The 18,361-nt window shown below is 43.4% G+C and overlaps 1 non-coding gene across 1 annotated transcript; it reads right to left on the bottom strand.

Moving 5' to 3' along the window:
* Window positions 1-6,783: 6,783 nt before the first annotated feature.
* Window positions 6,784-11,096, bottom strand: LOC108645360. The gene has a single exon (XR_004223317.1). It is a non-coding gene; the product is annotated as an uncharacterized protein K02A2.6 (transcript).
* Between the last annotated feature and the right edge of the window lie 7,265 nt (window positions 11,097-18,361).

Here is an 18,361-nt window from a genome sequence, read left to right as displayed (position 1 = left end):
CCCAGTACATTGACATTTGGCCTTAGATGTGCACCCTAAAATTTAAATACAGGTATGGGATCCCTTATCCGGAAACCTGTTATTCAGAAAGTTCCAAATTACGGAAAGGCCATCTCCCATAGACTCCCATAGACTCCATTATAAGCAAAAAATTCCAAAAAATTATTTCCTTTTTCTCTGAAATAATAAAACAGTACCTGTACTTGATTCCAACTAAGATATAATTACCCCTTATTGGGGCAGAACAGCCCTATTGGGTTTATTTCATGGTTAAATGATTCCCTTTTCTCTGTAATAATAAAACAGTACCTGTACTTGATCCCAACTAAGATATAATTACCCCTTATTGGGGGCAGAACAGCCCTATTGGGTTTATTTAATGGTTAAATGATTCCCTTTTCTCTGTAATAATAAAACAGTACCTGTACTTGATCCCAACTAAGATATAATTACCCCTTATTGGGGGCAGAACAGCCCTATTGGGTTTATTTAATGGTTAAATGATTCCCTTTTCTCTGTAATAATAAAACAGTACCTGTACTTGATCCCAACTAAGATATAATTACCCCTTATTGGGGCAGAACAGCCCTATTGGGTTTATTTAATGGTTAAATGATTCCCTTTTCTCTGTAATAATAAATCAGTACCTTGTACTTGATCCCAACTAAGATATAATTAATCCTTATTGGAGCCAAAACAAGCCTATTGGGTTTATTCAATATATAAGTGATTTTTAGCAGACTTAAGTTATGGGGATCTAAATTACAGAAAGATCCCTTATCCGGAAAACCCCAGGTCCCGAGCATTCTGGATAACAGGTCCCATACCTGTACATTCTTAGATATTTCATATCTTAATGGTCCATTGTGTAATGGCTTATTTCTACTTCTCTAAACTGAATATTTCATGTTTACTATGAAAGCCTTGGAATAATATCAGCAGTCTCATATTTGAAATATATATGTATATTTCTATTTTTTATTCTTCTCGTATCTATAGTATCCATCAAGCATCAACTATTTACATTGTGGACTTCTGCATCTGTGAATCTACATTCCCCGAATGCCTTCGCCCAACAAGATATTTATACCGTTGCACATTTGCAGCAGGAAATTAGGGTCATATTGGTGTGAATGATATGTAGATGGCAATGGAATATATATTGTGTACTGAAGCAGCCGCGATTGAGAATTTGTAGGTGTGTAATTACACAGCCAAAGTGTCAATCTCCTCTCCCTGCTCAATGGAGGATGTCAAATTAGGTTCATGAAAGCAAAGCACCGCTGGGCTCCATTTATAAGAGTAAGTGCCAGATTGTAATTGACGAAATCGTAATGTTTATGGATGTTCTACTGCTCATTTAACTATGGAAAAATCCTCTTATTGGGTATTTTAAACTAGAATCATTGTGTGATGACAGATGGTCTTCATGAGTAACCGCCATTAGTTGTGCCTTATAGTTCATCCATTCATCTGTGTTTAGCATGGGAATGTGCCTGGCAAGCTTATAGGTTCCAAAGTATCTCCCTCACAAACTGCCTATAGTTCAGAACTTTCTTATTAAGGATCCTGACTGACAACAAAAGAAAATATAAAATACAAAACCAGATTCCCCATTGTCTCCCTTTATGTTGTGTGCTATCAAGCCTGATGCTTTTTCCCTTCGCCTAATGCTGATGGGTGCCTCTAGTTGTTACTAAGGGACATATTTATAAAATGGTGAAGAAGAAACGTTTCCAGCTTAGTCTCGCTCCAGTCTATAAAGGAATTGCCTATTATAAAGCATAAAATAGTTGCTGTCAAATAGAAAAGTGAAATAGTTGAGGTTGACTGGAAATTTCATCTATATAAGAAATAGCAGGGCACTCAAAATATCAGTAAAGCAAAAAAAATGTTTAATTCCATAATACCCAATGTGTTTCAACCCCCTAAAATAGCGGGGGTCTTTGTCAGCGGCACAAACAATGCAGGCTATAATAGTGACACACAAAACAGGATAAATACTTAATGCATTAATGTTTTGTACCCTTCAGGTGAGTGTATGTCTCTGTAGATTCCAGTTCACCTGTTTGGATGATTTTGTTTTAATTAAAGAATAAATGACTTAATTCACGTATCTAGGGAAGTGATGTCACTTCCACTCTGCCCGTGGCAACGTGCAACCCTCATACTCTTTAGCACCTGTGACTGCCACCTCGGGGCCCCCCACCCCAGTGGTGCCCCCTGAACGCGCAGACGTGCCTCCTTCAACCACCCACCCAACACTACTGCCCATCACATACCATGCCGTGTCACGTTCTTAGCAAAATTTGTAATTATATTAATAAAACATTAGGGATGCAGTGAATCTCAGTTTCAGTATAGGATTTGCCCATATCCAAGCTTTTTTATCCAGGGCAAATCTGAGTTCCTGGCCAAACCGAATCCAAATCTTAATTATCACATGACTTCTTTAAATTATAACATGAGCAGAAACTGATGATTTTTTTTTCTTTTTGTGGTTTTGTTAATTTGCTGGTACAAATGAGGGTATGGGATTTGGATGAATCTTTAATGGTGGATTCAATATTCACCCAAATCCTAAAATTATGAATGTGGTGCATCCCTAGTTATATTAGCAATACTTTAATGCAACACACACACTTTAATGCGCACACTTGTGCTAACTTGCATGAAAGTATCTAGTGTGAATGGACCTGAAGCATCTCTTGAAAATGGCAGACCCCTAGATTAATAAAGTAGAAGAGCTTTACAGCATTTAATTTCCCCTTAAGAGCAGCTTCACAATGAGATCCTGCCCTGCAGAACTTACAGATTGTGTTTGGTACCTGAAGCAAATAGAGATATGTGCCCAAAGCCACGTGGACCTTCCATCCCAAGCTAATTGCCTTGGTGCAAATGATGGAAAATCAAACACAAGTACTTGTTACCAATAATAAATCTACCAAGAATACCATTTGTCTATAACAGATAATGACACCCTATGGAATTCTATTCCACCTTATAAAGGCCATGGGACTCCCCAGTGCCTTTATTATAAATAATATGAATGGGTGCATTTTCTTAGTGTCCAAAACAGCTGAAGGCTGTCGCTAAGCTAAGGAGTCTGGTAATTGATTGTTAAAGGCAGAGATGTTGCTGTGCCTGAGAGGCAGAAAGAGAGTCATTTGCTGTATATCATGTAATGTTTATCTGATTCTGGGAACCTGCATCTCCTTAGAGCACTCGCTGGAACACTGTTCCGCAGTATCCTAACTGGCAGGTGATAAATTACAATATTACTTTGAAATATCCTATAACCCCAGGCACTGTGTGTTTGCTGAAGGCACACACTCCAACGTGGCTTAGTGTTCTTTAAAAAAAAAAAAAAAAAGAGTTTTGCCAGAAGCTCCTATTTTAGAACAATGAATCTGTATGGAGATGACTGAGAGCCATTGCAGAACACTGTAGGATAGTTGTGGGTCTCTGTGCCGGATGAGAGTATGCTTAAGGCCAGATAGGGGCAGAAGGAATGGGTCCTAATACCAGCAGAGCTATGCTTCCAAACCCACATATTTTGTACTATGTCTCTACGTTGCCAGTTGTAACTGTGCTATCCTCTACCTTTTTAAATGTCTATTTTGGAAATGAGATTTGAAATTTGAAAGCAGAGCAGACAGTAACCTTTCCAACACCAATACATACAGTACATAGAAGTGTCCAGCAGCAACTCAATGTAAACCAATATCTTTATTTCCATTAAACATAATACAGCTCCCAGTGGCATCACTATATCCTGATGTGTTTCACGAGGATTCATTCAGCCCCTTAATCATAGGCTTAGGAGTTGTCCAGAATACATCAGGATGCCGCTTTCAAAGGAAATGTGAATAAAGATATTGATTTTAATGTACCCCAAGTTGCTGCTTGATGCTTCCAGGTGTGTATTTGAGGAAAGAACGCTTTCTTTCTTTCTTGTGCGTGTACCACACACAGATCCATTTTGATGACATTACATTGCTCTGTGAGTATTGAGCAGTTTTCCTACTATTGCTACCTTCCAATACCTTACCCATGTCTCCTTCCCAAAATATTAAACATCTATCAAGTGCTACTGATAACTATTTCTGTAGGGAAATAAAGGCAGCACAGGCAGTAATACTTTAAACACTTAGGGAGTTATGTAATAAATGGCACTATGTTTGCCCAGGAGCAGTTACCCATAGCAACCAATCAGCAGGTAGCATTTACTGGTCACCTGTTTAAAAACAAACATCTTATTGGTTCCTATGTGTTGCTGCTCTTGGGCAAACTTAAATCCACGAATCCGAATCCCGAATGGGAAAAAATTGGATCGGAAACGAACATTTTGCGACTTTTTCATATTTTTTGCAATTTTTTTTGTTGCCGTCGCGACTTTTTCGTAGCTGTTACGACTTGCGCGGCTACGAAAAAGTCGTGACAATTCGTGCAAGTCGTAACAGCTACAAAAAAGTCGCGACGGTGATGAAAAAATCTCAAGATATCGATCATTACGAAAAAAACGCATTCGGATGCTTTCGATCCATTCGTGGATTAGCAAATTGGCCCCTTAGTGTATTTTATTACATGGGGGATACCTGTTTGCGGGACCCAGTATATACGGCAGGGTCACCAATCCCTATTCCTGGAGGTTAATGTGAGCAGAGTAGACAATAACTCTTCTGTTTCAATATATTAGGCCCCTTCAGTATCTAATAAATACTACTAATAAATACCAACACTGGTTTCTGCCTGGGAAATAAAAGCAACAGTTTTGTGACGTTTTCATTTTTGTTGGAAAACTTTGCAAAGCAATACTGGTAATAAACAATATTCCAGCTGAATGAATCACTAACCTAGGTTAACGTTCAGTATTTGGGGGTGTTCTTGGAAAGAATGTACTGTGAGAATCTAAATATCTTTCTAATATGATGTAGCAGGACAAGGATTCTTAACCTCTCGGTGGGGACCTAACACTGGATCTCCATAATCCCCCTTAATAATGTAAACTGCCTTCCTAAAATAGAAAGGACTAATTAAAATAGTTCCATGACTTGTTCTAAACCAATTTTTGGGTCATGAAGCTAATTCTCTGACTGAACCGGGTCCCCGAGAAAGATGATTAAGCAACACTGTGCTAAAGGTAGAAGAATGGATATACAGAGATATGAACAGAAAGAGATAAAGTAGAAACTTAAAAATACCAGCTAGAGCAGATCAGGAGTAAAAAAAAAAATGGGACTAAATCACTGTTACAGTCAGCAACCGCCCATCTGATTAGACATAGTCACCGCCATGCTCTGGGGACAGTAATAATCCCGAGCGAGCGGTCAGTTTCTGCTCTACAGATGCACCATACTGTATCTCTGATCCCTTTATCACCTAATTAGCCCCTGAGGACATTACTGTACTACTAAGCAGAACGGTAACAGCCAATACCACAAAGCTTTTTTATTGTTACTTAATGACCCATCTTTTTTTTTTTTCATCTCCATTTGTCCTTCACAATGAATTTGGCAAGCATGGCTAGCTATATTATTTCTCTGATGTAAGAAGACACTGTGACTTAAGTGCTGAAACACAATACTGATACTTTATGATGAATTCATGCACAGGTACACCTATATAGAGGAAACTATGATGATATTAGAAGATGACCTAATCCCTTCCTTACCTTTACCCCTGTCTCTGTTCATATACCATGCTGTATAGTTGCAGGCACCACTTTGGAATCATACCATTTTAGGGCCCTTTGGGTATAGACACAGTTTTTGACACACAGGTGCCATGGAATTGCAGTTCTTGCTCAACTTCAGTTTCCTTCAGCACAGACAAAAGTGAACTTTATATTGAATAAAGAATGAAAAGAGACATATCTTTCCCTAACACTGACGGAGTGACATGGAGTGAAACTTCATATACTATATTGGTGGAGCTACAGCCCACTGGTAGTGGTTAGAAGATATCCTGAGTGCAAGTGGGACTTGAGCGTAAAGATACCATGGATGGACTTTATCCAGATACATATTATATAAGCTGAGTCATGTCACACTATAGGCACCAATATATGGACACTATATTCTCTTGAGGGATGCTCAACACACCCCTTACCAGGGCAGAACCCATTGGTACAAACCCTCTCCTCTACTTTCTACTAACTGATTCTCTGATTCCCTGACTGCCTGAGTACCTGCCTGGGTAATAACCCCTCTTACTCCTTTGAGGGCCCAAGGATGCCCTTTCATGCTCACCTACCTAGAAATGCCTAAATGTGTTTGTCTTGCTCTTTTCAGGGACTATCCCCTGCCTACATGAAGCAGGAAAGAATATAATAGAGAATAAAAGACTCCCTCAGAACAAAAGTCCCTTAAAAAAGAATTACACACTGACTCATCTCGGGTTCCATTTGTTGCAGGACATCTTAATGCTTTTTAATAATAATCGTATTGAAAAACAAATGCATCGTTACATTTATTAATGCAGAAGTCCAACCAATCTAGTCTAAAAGTGGTAGCACAAGATCGATTAGATGAAATTGTTGTATTGCTGTATTTAGTTACTGTACAAACCAATTTATTTGCTGCCAGTCATTCTCATGAAGAGAAATTGCATGTTGTTAATCATCTAAAGTGTTGTATTCTGGACACAGTATTATAAAAGAGGCTCACAGCAGCTGTAGTGGAACAAACTTTACTTAGAACAAAACATGGCTGAACTGCCAACAAGTTGGGAGGAAGGCAAGGATAGACAGGCAATGCTAGGGGAAACAATTATTAGCAGAACCGGATGACACATATCAGTTTTGTACATGTAACAGCGCCATCTAGTGATCACACATTAACAGTCAATACACAACACCCCTCCCCTCCTAGATAACATAATCCTCTAGGTAGCGGGGCTTTTGAATGGCCCTTCGGGGCCGCTCCAGTGGGACACTGATAACCTCTCCTTGTAGATTGGCCTCAGTGTTATCGGGTACCCTCTCAGGTACATCTTCTGTTTGTTCAGCTGCAGGAATCTCTTCCTCTGGAAAAGCTAGAGGAGTTAAGTCATTTTGCAATCCAGACTGGCCATGGTTGCCCTCAGTGTTAGGACAAGCATTGTCCCCTAGTCTGCTCCGCAGCTGATCAACATGTCTTCGAATAACACGGCCATCCGCAATCTTAACCTTGTATGAGACAGGGCCCGTGGCTTCAACAATGACTGCTGGTATCCATTTTGGTCCCATTGCATAATTTCTGGCATACACACTATTACCTGCTTCAAACATCCTCACTGTGGAGGTCTGTGCATTCTTATGGAATTGATCTTCTTGTTTATTTTGTAAATCCGAAGCCAGGTCAGGATGCAGTCTGTCCAAACAGGTTTTAAGACGTCGGTTCATCAAAAGTTCTGCAGGGCTGCAGCCAGTGCTAGTAGAAGGAGTTATATGCTGCTGCAACAGAAATTTTGCCAGTCTATAATTCCAGTCACCATCAATTATCCTTTTTAATGCATCCTTTGTAGTCTGGACCATTCGCTCAGCTTGCCCATTTGAGGATGGATGGAATGGTGCTGTTGTCACATGACGAATAAGATTACTTTCCATAAATGCTCTAAAGTCTGCAGATGTAAACTGTGCTCCATTATCTGATACAATTGTGTCTGGGAGCCCATGTGTGGCAAACAACTTCCGCAACACTTGAATGACTGCATTGGTGGTTGCAGATGCAACTGAAACAACTTCCAACCATTTGGAAAAGGAGTCCACTACAAGGAAGAATGTTTGACCTTGAAATGGGCCTGCAAAATCTATATGTAGCCGAGACCATGGGCTCCGAGTCACCTCCCATGGATGTACCCCGGCCTTAGCAGGGGCATGGCGGGTGGATTGGCAAGGAACACAACTTTTTACCCATTTTTCAATGCATTCATCCACTTTAGGCCACCAGACATAACTTCTTGCAAGGGCTTTCATATTTACAATACCTGGGTGACTCTCATGCAGGGCTTTGAGAACATGGGTTTGCCCAGCTTTGGGAATTACCACTCTATTTCCCCACAAAAGGCACCCTTTGTATGCAGAGAGTTCATGCTGGCGTTTCTCAAAAGGTGTGAACTCTTCTTTTAAACTTATTTTTGGCCACCCCCTCCATACCCACTTCAACACTCGAGACAATACTGGGTCGGTAGCTGTCATGCGAGCAATATCTGATGCCTGTAGAGGGGGACTAGCTAAGGACTCTAGCATGAGGACCTCGGACAAGGCCGGTATTTGAAAATCAGGAGTGTTTAGAGGCAAACGGCTTAACGCATCTGCATTACTTATGTCTTTCCCTGGACGGTACTGCAACTCATAGTCATAAGCATTCAGCAATAAACACCATCTTAGCATGCGTGGAGAAATTATCTGTGCAGTAGGCCCATTATTCTTTAAAAGTCCCAACAACGGCTTATGGTCAGTAATAATAGCAAAACCTCTGCCATACAAGTACTCATGGAATTTTTTTACACCTGCCACAATGGCTAGAGCTTCCTTATCAATCTGAGCATAATTCCTTTCTGTGGTACTCATGGTCCGTGAATAGAATGCAATTGGAGCCTCACGACCACCACTTACGGTATGACTTAAAACCGCTCCTATTCCATAGGGAGAAGCATCACATGTCAGGGTAAGAGGTTTATTCAAATCATAATGTACTAACACACTGTCTGATGATAAAAGTCTCTTGGCATCACTAAATGCCTGCTCATGCAGGGCTGACCACTTCCAGGTAGCATTTTTATCCAGTAGTCTGTGCAGTGGCTCAGCAACAGTAGCTTTGTCTTTCAGGAAGGAATGGTAGAAATTTAATAGGCCAAGAAATGCTTGCAGCTCCTGTTTATTTTTGGGGAATGGAGCTTCATGAATGGCTTTCACTTTTGTATCTGTTGGATGTATTCCATGTGCATCAACTTTGTATCCAAGGAAATCAACACTTGGTACCCCCAAAAACACATTTTTCTTTCTTAAGTTTTAATCCAGCATCTGAAAATTGCTTTAATACTGCTCTCACCCTTTCAGTTAATGATTCCACAGAGTCTGCTCCAATGAGGACATCGTCAAAATATGGCACCACCCCTGGCAGGCTGGAAAGAAGGTCATCCATCAATTTCTGGAATACGCCTGGTGCAATGCAAACACCAAACTGCAATCTAGTAGCTTTAAATGCTCCTTTGTGTGTGATAATTGTTTGTGCATCAGCAGCTGCATCATCCACCTGCAACTGCTGGTATGCTTGCGCTAAATCAAGTTTGGCAAATAACTTCCCCTTAGCCAAGGTGCTGAGAATTTGATTGACAGCAGGAATTTGATATGGATGTTCTTGTAATGCCTTGTTGATTGTGCATTTATAGTCAGCACATATCCTCACTTCTCCATTTGGCTTCAGTACAGGCACTATTGGGGTGGCCCAAGTTGGGTGGGTTACTGGAATTAGTGCTCCTTGTTGCACTAAGCGATCTATTTCGTCATCTATTTTTGAACGGAGAGCAAATGGTACAGGCCGGGGCTTCATGCGTATTGGGACAACTTTGGGATCCAGTAGGAATGATATTGGTGAGCCCTTAAATTTACCCAGGCCTTCTTCAAATACACTGCTAAAGTCTTTGATGACTGCTTGCAAAGAGTCTGCTGTTGCATAATTTACTCCGGTTAACTGAATGCCCAGGGGTTCAAACCACTCTACTCCTAATAAACTTGCTCTTTGACCTTTAGTAATGATGAGGCGTAGTTTTCCTCTGTCTTTTTCATAGAGGACTTTAACAAAACATGCACCCACAACATCCACAGGCTTTTTATTGTAATCCACAAGTCTAACGTCACATGGTAAAATAGGTGGGCAATTAGTGGGCCATAATGCATGGAAGGTTTCCTCTGAAATTAAGGAATAGTCACAGCCTGTATCTACCTCCATTCTACACTTAGATCCTTGTAGTATTACATCAGTGTATTTCTTTTTGCACATTGGCTGATTCTCAACACTATTTATTATTTCAGAGATATAGATACCTGTATCTGCCTCTTTCTCAGTGGTGTCATTTTGGATTTTCACTATATGGGTTGCATTCCCAGATAGATTTGCTCTGGCTTGCTTGGGTCTCTGTAGATTATCAGCTTGGCGGCAGACTCTCTGTATGTGGCCACGACGCTTGCATTTGTGACACACAGCATTTTGGAAACGACAGTTGCCACGCAAGTGGCCTCCCCCACAACTATGGCACATTACTTTTGCTTGATCTGATACTTGTGCTAATGCAGGCTGCAGTTTAACATCAGGCTTGTTATACACTTGATGCAGCTCCGGTGCAATAACTGAACTGGGTGAGGCCTGTATTTCCTTGGAATGCACAGATGCAGCCTCATAAGCAAGTGCTTCCTCCTGGGCCCAAGCAAAGGTTAGGTTGTGCTTAGCTAGCAGCCTTCTTTGCAGTGCTGCATCCCTGACCCCACACACAATACGGTCCCTTAGCAAGGATTCCAAGCTGCTGCCAAAATTACAACTTTCTGCCAATCTGCGCAGCTCTGCTATATAGGCAGCAATACTCTCATCCGGCTGCTGGCTGCGTCTGTTAAAGTGGAACCTCTTAACAGTCTCAGATATGGTGGGTGCAAAATGATTTTTAAGTTGCTTAATAATTTCCTCAAATGAGCAGTCACTGGGTTTAGTGGGGGACACCAGAGAGCGCACAATCTCATAAGTCTTTGAGCCTATGACACTGAGCAGCACTGCACGTCTCTGCATAGGGTTTGTCACATTATTTGCTTCTAGAAAGAAATGCAATCTCTCTGCATAGGAATCCCAGGAGGATGGCCTGGCAATATCAAACTCTTCTATGTGGCCCAGGGACACCATTATGGAGCAATAAGGTCTCAAGGTTTCTGTTTACTCACTGACTCTTGTAGATTTTTTTTCATGCGTTAATCCCATCCTCGTTGCCAGTGTTGTATTCTGGACACAGTATTATAAAAGAGGCTCACAGCAGCTGTAGTGGAACAAACTTTACTTAGAACAAAACATGGCTGAACTGCCAACAAGTTGGGAGGAAGGCAAGGATAGACAGGCAATGCTAGGGGAAACAATTATTAGCAGAACCGGATGACACATATCAGTTTTGTACATGTAACAGCGCCATCTAGTGATCACACATTAACAGTCAATACACAACATAAAGTAAAGTAAGCCCCCATTGCAGTATCTCATATATTCACAAGCAAATCTGACAGAAAGTCCTCCTTGTGATAACATTTATTGAGTCTGAGTATAAATGAGTGCATGATATTAGGTCCATGTAACGCCTTCCCACTGGCCTTGCCAATCACATCAGATGCTTTAAAAACTCTATTAGGATAATATTTGTATTCCTGCTTTCATACTGAGCCTGCAGAGACAATAATGTTAAAAGGAAACACTCCGTTATGAGAGGATATCTTATTCTGCACAATCAGTTTTCTACTAGGGGCAATAATCTTGGATACATTTGTTGGCATGAGTAACTCCTTTTTAGATCTTAAACAAAACCTTTAAAACCAATTTATGCTAAGTTCTAGTTTTCAAGATATTAACAGTTATTACACCAAAAATATAAACCGTTTGAACCAAAATCGCCACCTGCTGGTCATTTCAGCCAACTGCATGGGATTTTTTTGTGCCTTATACTAATGACTTTCAGAGAGAAGATTCCCTGCCTCCTTTAAAGTCTGATAGGGGAGAACACACAATTTCTCGCCTCAAATTTCAGTTAGTTTCTCATCTCTCAGTTGATGAATTCAGCACCACATGGATTATATCCAGTAGGTGTTGTTTTCTTTTAAATACTATACATTTTTAGTTTTAGTGCCAGTGACCAGATCCTTTATCCTCCCTCCCCAAGCACATTGGTTACACTTGCACTAACTGAACTGTGGCCCTATGCACACCCAGAACTGCAGAGCCGTGTCACTTCCATTCCCTTCATGGATCTCATTTAGCAACATGCACAGTACCCCAAGATCCTTAGTTTGGCTCCCAGTGTGTATGCTCTGCTTGCTAGTAACCAAGATGGATGCTGGAAACAGAAGGGACACAGCTAAAGGTGGTGGCCAACACTGCTGAGTAGCTCTGAATTACTCTTGGGGACAAGTGACATGTTGGGGAGGGGCTGTGTAGGGGCACTAAAACTAAAAATGTGCCAAGGAGGCTTTACTTCTTCTTTAAATAAAGATTTACACAATATATTCACTCACAATGCTAATATTGTCACTAATATTGTCTAGTTTTTTAATCAATAACTAGCAAAATCATGCAGCTGTGAGGTTGGCATATTATGTTGGCATAAGGATGAATGGAGGCTTGAGGAGCAATGCACAGCGGGGGTGGGGGGAACAGTTACACTGAGCTTTACTCTATTTTAAAAATGTCGGGGGGAAAATGTCAATTAAAATGTGATGTTTCTTCTGCATTTTATGTCATTTTAACGACATATTCACAAAAGTGTCTGCAAACTGCCTTTTCTTTAAACGAAAAATGAAAATGGTGATTGAATCAGTATCTTGGCGGATTTCTGTTTGTGAATATGGAGATTGTATTTACACTAGTTTTAACACTACTTTTACTTCCCAAAAAAAGCTTCCTCTAATTTTGTGAATTCCCAACTTTAAGTATTGCAGTTCTGTGACAGAACTACTCGGCCTGTTGGGCAGATATTAATAGGGGTTTCAGCAAGAAAAGCTTCAATTTTTCAGTCAGCATGTAACGTGGCATCCTGCAACTTCTTGGGCTGCCAGGCCAACTCGTACTTGCACCGCTACAATCACACACACAAGGGAACTTCGTATACATATTAGTACTGAAGAAACAGCAGGTTCACCTGCACAACCTCATAAGTAAATGTGTCTCACCAATTCCCAGTGAACAATATAACCAGCATAGGGTATCCCAGCTTGGCGCCTACATCCCTGCTCCTCCCTGCCTGTCAGAGTCACTGTACCTTCCTACAGACTTTCACCACAGGAGTCAGTCTGGTCTGGGCAGCTCTAGGCACCAGGCCCCTGAAGAACCCTGTCGGCTGAAAATGACGTACTGTGCATGCCCAGCAGTGATGTAATGCCCATACATATTACCTCACTACCTTCAGTGCAGATCAACCAGCTGCCCCTTCACCCTCCGCTCCCCCACCACTGGATTTAGTCAGGAAGTATCCGATGGTGGCGGGGGAGTTTTTTTCAGAAACATGTTTAATTTACCATATAGGCTCCTGAAGACTGCCCCACTAAAGCTGCTGCCCTGTGCCAGTGCCTATATACGGCCCTGCTTAGCACTAGCTAACATCTCCAGTTATTCTCCTTTGTACCTTTGTAAGGTGAGAGACCTCAGGCTCCCTGCCATCATTTACTTGTTCCTCCTGGCCAAAGAGAAAGTGGTACCCTGTTCATTGCCTTACATAGCATCTGCTGGGGATCTTCCCCTTAACTAGAACTGAACTAGAAATAGCAACACATATATAAAATAATTATTCTGTTCCTTACATCCATGTGCTATGGCGTGCATTATAATTCTTTTCTTCCTCATCACTTTTTAGTAAACCCGAGAGGCACAAATCCACATTCATGTTGATAAGTGCCAGGAAATTGCTGCCAGAAATGCCACCCTGTAGTTAACTGACCACACAAGTTTGGCTTTGTAGTTTATAAAGCAGCATTTGGTTTTAAAAATGACCCCTGCGGCTGTTTATCCTAGCGGGATTGTGCTGAAATAGTAATGATATATATTGTGCTTTTGCTGTTGGTATCTGCCAGTTCCACTAAAGGAAGAGCAGCCCTGCATGACACCTATTCCTCCATTCATTTATTCAATGGCCCCCAGTTGGGGCAGCTTAGTATGCAGCGCACAGGGTTGGCACATCATTTCAGACATACATAGAATTGCAAGGTAAATAAATGACTGGCACTGAGAATATTTCCCATGCAGGGCACATAGTTGCTCAGTTTGGTACAGAGTGATGTTGTTAGTAAGCAAAGCCAGCTCACACAATCATTTCAACATGTTTATCTCTACAAAACTGTGACTTTTCAGTAGGGTCTGCTGCCTTTATCTGCAGGGAAAGAACCATGTATTTTTGACTTTAAAATGTACCATGGTGTTTGACATTTGATAAACCCCAACTGCAGGCAGAGCCCAAGGTCTTTCCCTTGATTATGAACTCTTATTTAATTCTTATCCCAACCTCCGTTCTATTCCGTATAATTCACAAACATTCCCAAAGGCCTCAGTCTGACTCAGTGTATGACTAATATCTTCTGATTTTTAAGCGGCTGTGACTGAGAAAAAATGGAAATCCAATCAAGGCTTGGGAATACTTCAGCACCGCTTATACATGGTTCATTTTACTTTACTAAAAAAAAATGAATTCGTTGAGCTAAGGGAGCTCAGCAGTCTGCTTAGATATACAGGGTCCAAAGGCAATAAAGCTGTATTTGGCCCATCAATATTTTTCGGGTATAATGGAAGATATACTTACACAGCAACAGTACAGCTGCAAGATGGTGAAGCAACTTTGTCCTGCAATTCCACAGCCACAGTCCCTTCCCAGAGGCTATTATCCCCCCACTGCTACTATAGGCACCATCTCTCCCTACTATACCTGCTATCCCACAGCCACAGTCCCTTCCCAGAGGCTATTATCCCACTGCTATTATAGGCACCATCTCTCCCTACTATACCTGCTATCCCACAGGCACAGTCCCTTCCCAGAGGCTATTATCCCCACTGCTACTATAGGCACCATCTCTCCCTACTATACCTGCTATCCCACAGGCACAGTCCCCTCCCAGAGGCTATTATCCCCACTGCTACTATAGGCACCATCTCTCCCTACTATACCTGCTATCCCACAGCCACAGTCCCTTCCCAGAGGCTATTATCCCCCCACTGCTACTATAGGCACCATCTCTCCCTACTATACCTGCTATCCCACAGCCACAGTCCCTTCCCAGAGGCTATTATCCCACTGCTATTATAGGCACCATCTCTCCCTACTATACCTGCTATCCCACAGGCACAGTCCCTTCCCAGAGGCTATTATCCCCACTGCTACTATAGGCACCATCTCTCCCTACTATACCTGCTATCCCTCAGCCCCAGTCCCTTCCCAGAGGCTATTATCCCACTGCTATTATAGCCAACATCTCTCCCTACTATACCTGCTATCCCACAGCCACAGTCCCTTCCCAGAGGCTATTATCCCCCCACTGCTACTATAGGCACCATCTCTCCCTACTATACCTGCTATCCCACAGCCCCAGTCCCTTCCCAGAGGCTATTATCCCCCCACTGCTACTATAGGCACCATCTCTCCCTACTATACCTGCTATCCCTCAGCCCCAGTCCCTTCCCAGAGGCTATTATCCCCCCACTGCTACTATAGGCACCATCTCTCCCTACTATACCTGCTATCCCTCAGCCCCAGTCCCTTCCCAGAGGCTATTATCCCCCCACTGCTACTATAGGCACCATCTCTCCCTACTATACCTGCTATCCCTCAGCCCCAGTCCCTTCCCAGAGGCTATTATCCCCCCACTGCTACTATAGGCACCATCTCTCCCTGCTATACCTGCTATCCCACAGCCAAAGTCCCTTCCCAGAGGCTATTATCCCCACTGCTACTATAGGCACCATCTCTCCCTACTATACCTGCTATCCCACAGGCACAGTCCCTTCCCAGAGGCTATTATCCCCCCACTGCTACTATAGGCACCATCTCTCCCTACTATACCTGCTATTCCACAGGCACAGTCCCTTCCCAGAGGCTATTATCCCCCCACTGCTACTATAGGCACCATCTCTCCCTACTATACCTGCTATCCCACAGCCACAGTCCCTTCCCAGGGGCTATTATCCCACTGCTACTATAGGCACCATCTCTCCCTACTATACCTGCTATCCCACAGCCCCAGTCCCTTCCCAGAGGCTATTATCCCCCCACTGCTACTATAGGCACCATCTCTCCCTACTATACCTGCTATCCCACAGCCACAGTCCCTTCCCAGGGGCTATTATCCCACTGCTACTATAGGCACCATCGCTCCCTACTATACCTGCTATCCCACAGTCACAGTCCCTTCCCAGAGGCTATTATCCCCACTGCTACTATAGGCACCATCTCTCCCTACTATACCTGCTATCCCACAGCCCCAGTCCCTTCCCAGAGGCTATTATCCCCCCACTGCTACTATAGGCACCATCTCTCCCTACTATACCTGCTATCCCACAGCCACAGTCCCTTCCCAGAGGCTATTATCCCCCCACTGCTACTATAGGCACCATCTCTCCCTACTATACCTGCTATCCCACAGCCCCAGTCCCTTCCCAGAGGCTATTATCCCCCCACTGCTATTATAGCCAACATCTCTCCCTACTATACCTGCTATCCCACAGCCCCAGCCCCTTCCCAGAGGCTATTATCCCCCCACTGCTACTATAGGCACGATCTCTCCCTACTATACCTGCTATCCCACAGCCCCAGTCCCTTCCCAGAGGCTATTATCCCACTGCTACTATAGGCACCATCTCTCCCTACTATACCTGCTATCCCACAGCCACAGTCCCTTCCCAGAGGCTATTATCCCACTGCTACTATAGGCACCATCTCTCCCTACTATACCTGCTATCCCACAGCCCCAGTCCCTTCCCAGAGGCTATTATCCCCCCACTGCTACTAGAGGCACCATCTCTCCCTACTATACCTGCTATCCCACAGCCACAGTCCCTTCCCAGAGGCTATTATTCCCCACTGCTACTATAGGCACCATCTCTCCCTACTATACCTGCTATCCCACAGCCCCAGTCCCTTCCCAGAGGCTATTATCCCACTGCTACTATAGGCACCATCTCTCCCTACTATACCTGCTATCCCACAGCCACAGTCCCTTCCCAGAGGCTATTATCCCACTGCTACTATAGGCACCATCTCTCCCTACTATACCTGCTATCCCACAGCCCCAGTCCCTTCCCAGAGGCTATTATCCCCCCACTGCTACTAGAGGCACCATCTCTCCCTACTATACCTGCTATCCCACAGCCACAGTCCCTTCCCAGAGGCTATTATTCCCCACTGCTACTATAGGCACCATCTCTCCCTACTATACCTGCTATCCCACAGCCCCAGTCCCTTCCCAGAGGCTATTATCCCCCCACTGCTACTATAGGCACCATCTCTCCCTACTATACCTGCTATCCCACAGCCCCAGTCCCTTCCCAGAGGCTATTATCCCACTGCTACTATAGGCACCATCTCTCCCTACTATACCTGTTGTTGGACCTATTGCTGGTGTTGTATTTTGAATTTAGATAGATGATATAGGTGAGTGCTGTCCTACTTCTACGGTGCCGAGGGCCGGAATTTCTCTAGCATACATGGTGGAGGGCCACTAATGGAAGCCAGTTTTGACCACTCCCCTTTTTTGAAACCACACCCACTTCAAACCACACCTATTTTATCACAATGGTGGTAGCACAGCAAAATCCCAAATGCTTGGTGCTTACTGTGGGGATATCAACCATCATTCATATGTGTTATGAATTATGTCATATTAAGATATACCCTTAAATTCCATATGCCTTCTCCTCCCCTGTGAATAGCAGAGCAACCCCCAGTACAAAATTACACACCTTAGGCACCATTTAATGGCTATTTCCAACTGCTAACAAACTCCCACAAACCCCTGCCAGGTTCACCTCCCACAAGCAGCATAGGGCAAGCAGAGTATGGCACACACAGGAAGCACTCTGCCTTTCCTATGCTGCCTGTGTGTGCCATACTCTGCCTGCCCTACCCTGCCTGTGTGTGCCATACTCTGCCTGCCCTACCCTGCCTGTGTGTGCCATACTCTGCCTTCCCTACCCTGCCTGTGTGTGCCATACTCTGCCTGCCCTACCCTGCCTGTGTGTGCCATACTCTGCCTGCCCTACCCTGACTGTGTGTGCCATACTCTGCCTGCCCTACCCTGACTGTGTGTGCCATACTCTACCTGCCCTATGCTGCCTGTGTGTGCCATACTCTGCTTGCCCTACCCTTCCTGTGTGTGCCATACCCTCCCTGCCCTATGCTGCCTGTGTTTGCCATACTCTACCTGCCCTATGCTGGCTGTATGTGCCATACTCTGCCTGCCCTACCCTGTCTGTGTGTACCATACCCTCCCTGCCCTATTCTGCCTGTCCAGGCAGTATCTACATAGGTACCTACAGTACCTATGTCTGAGGTGTGAAGAAGTGAACAATGGGGGTGATTACAGCCTGAGCCTGAGGTGTGAACACTGCAGGGGTTGAACAATGCAGAGATTAAAAGGTGTGAAAAACACAGGGGA

Source organism: Xenopus tropicalis, chromosome 1 (assembly GCF_000004195.4).
Source record: "Xenopus tropicalis strain Nigerian chromosome 1, UCB_Xtro_10.0, whole genome shotgun sequence".
In the NCBI taxonomy this organism is placed as follows: Eukaryota; Metazoa; Chordata; class Amphibia; order Anura; family Pipidae; genus Xenopus; species Xenopus tropicalis.
Note: the sequence above shows the minus strand (reverse complement) of the source record. Positions and strands in the feature narration are given on the sequence as shown.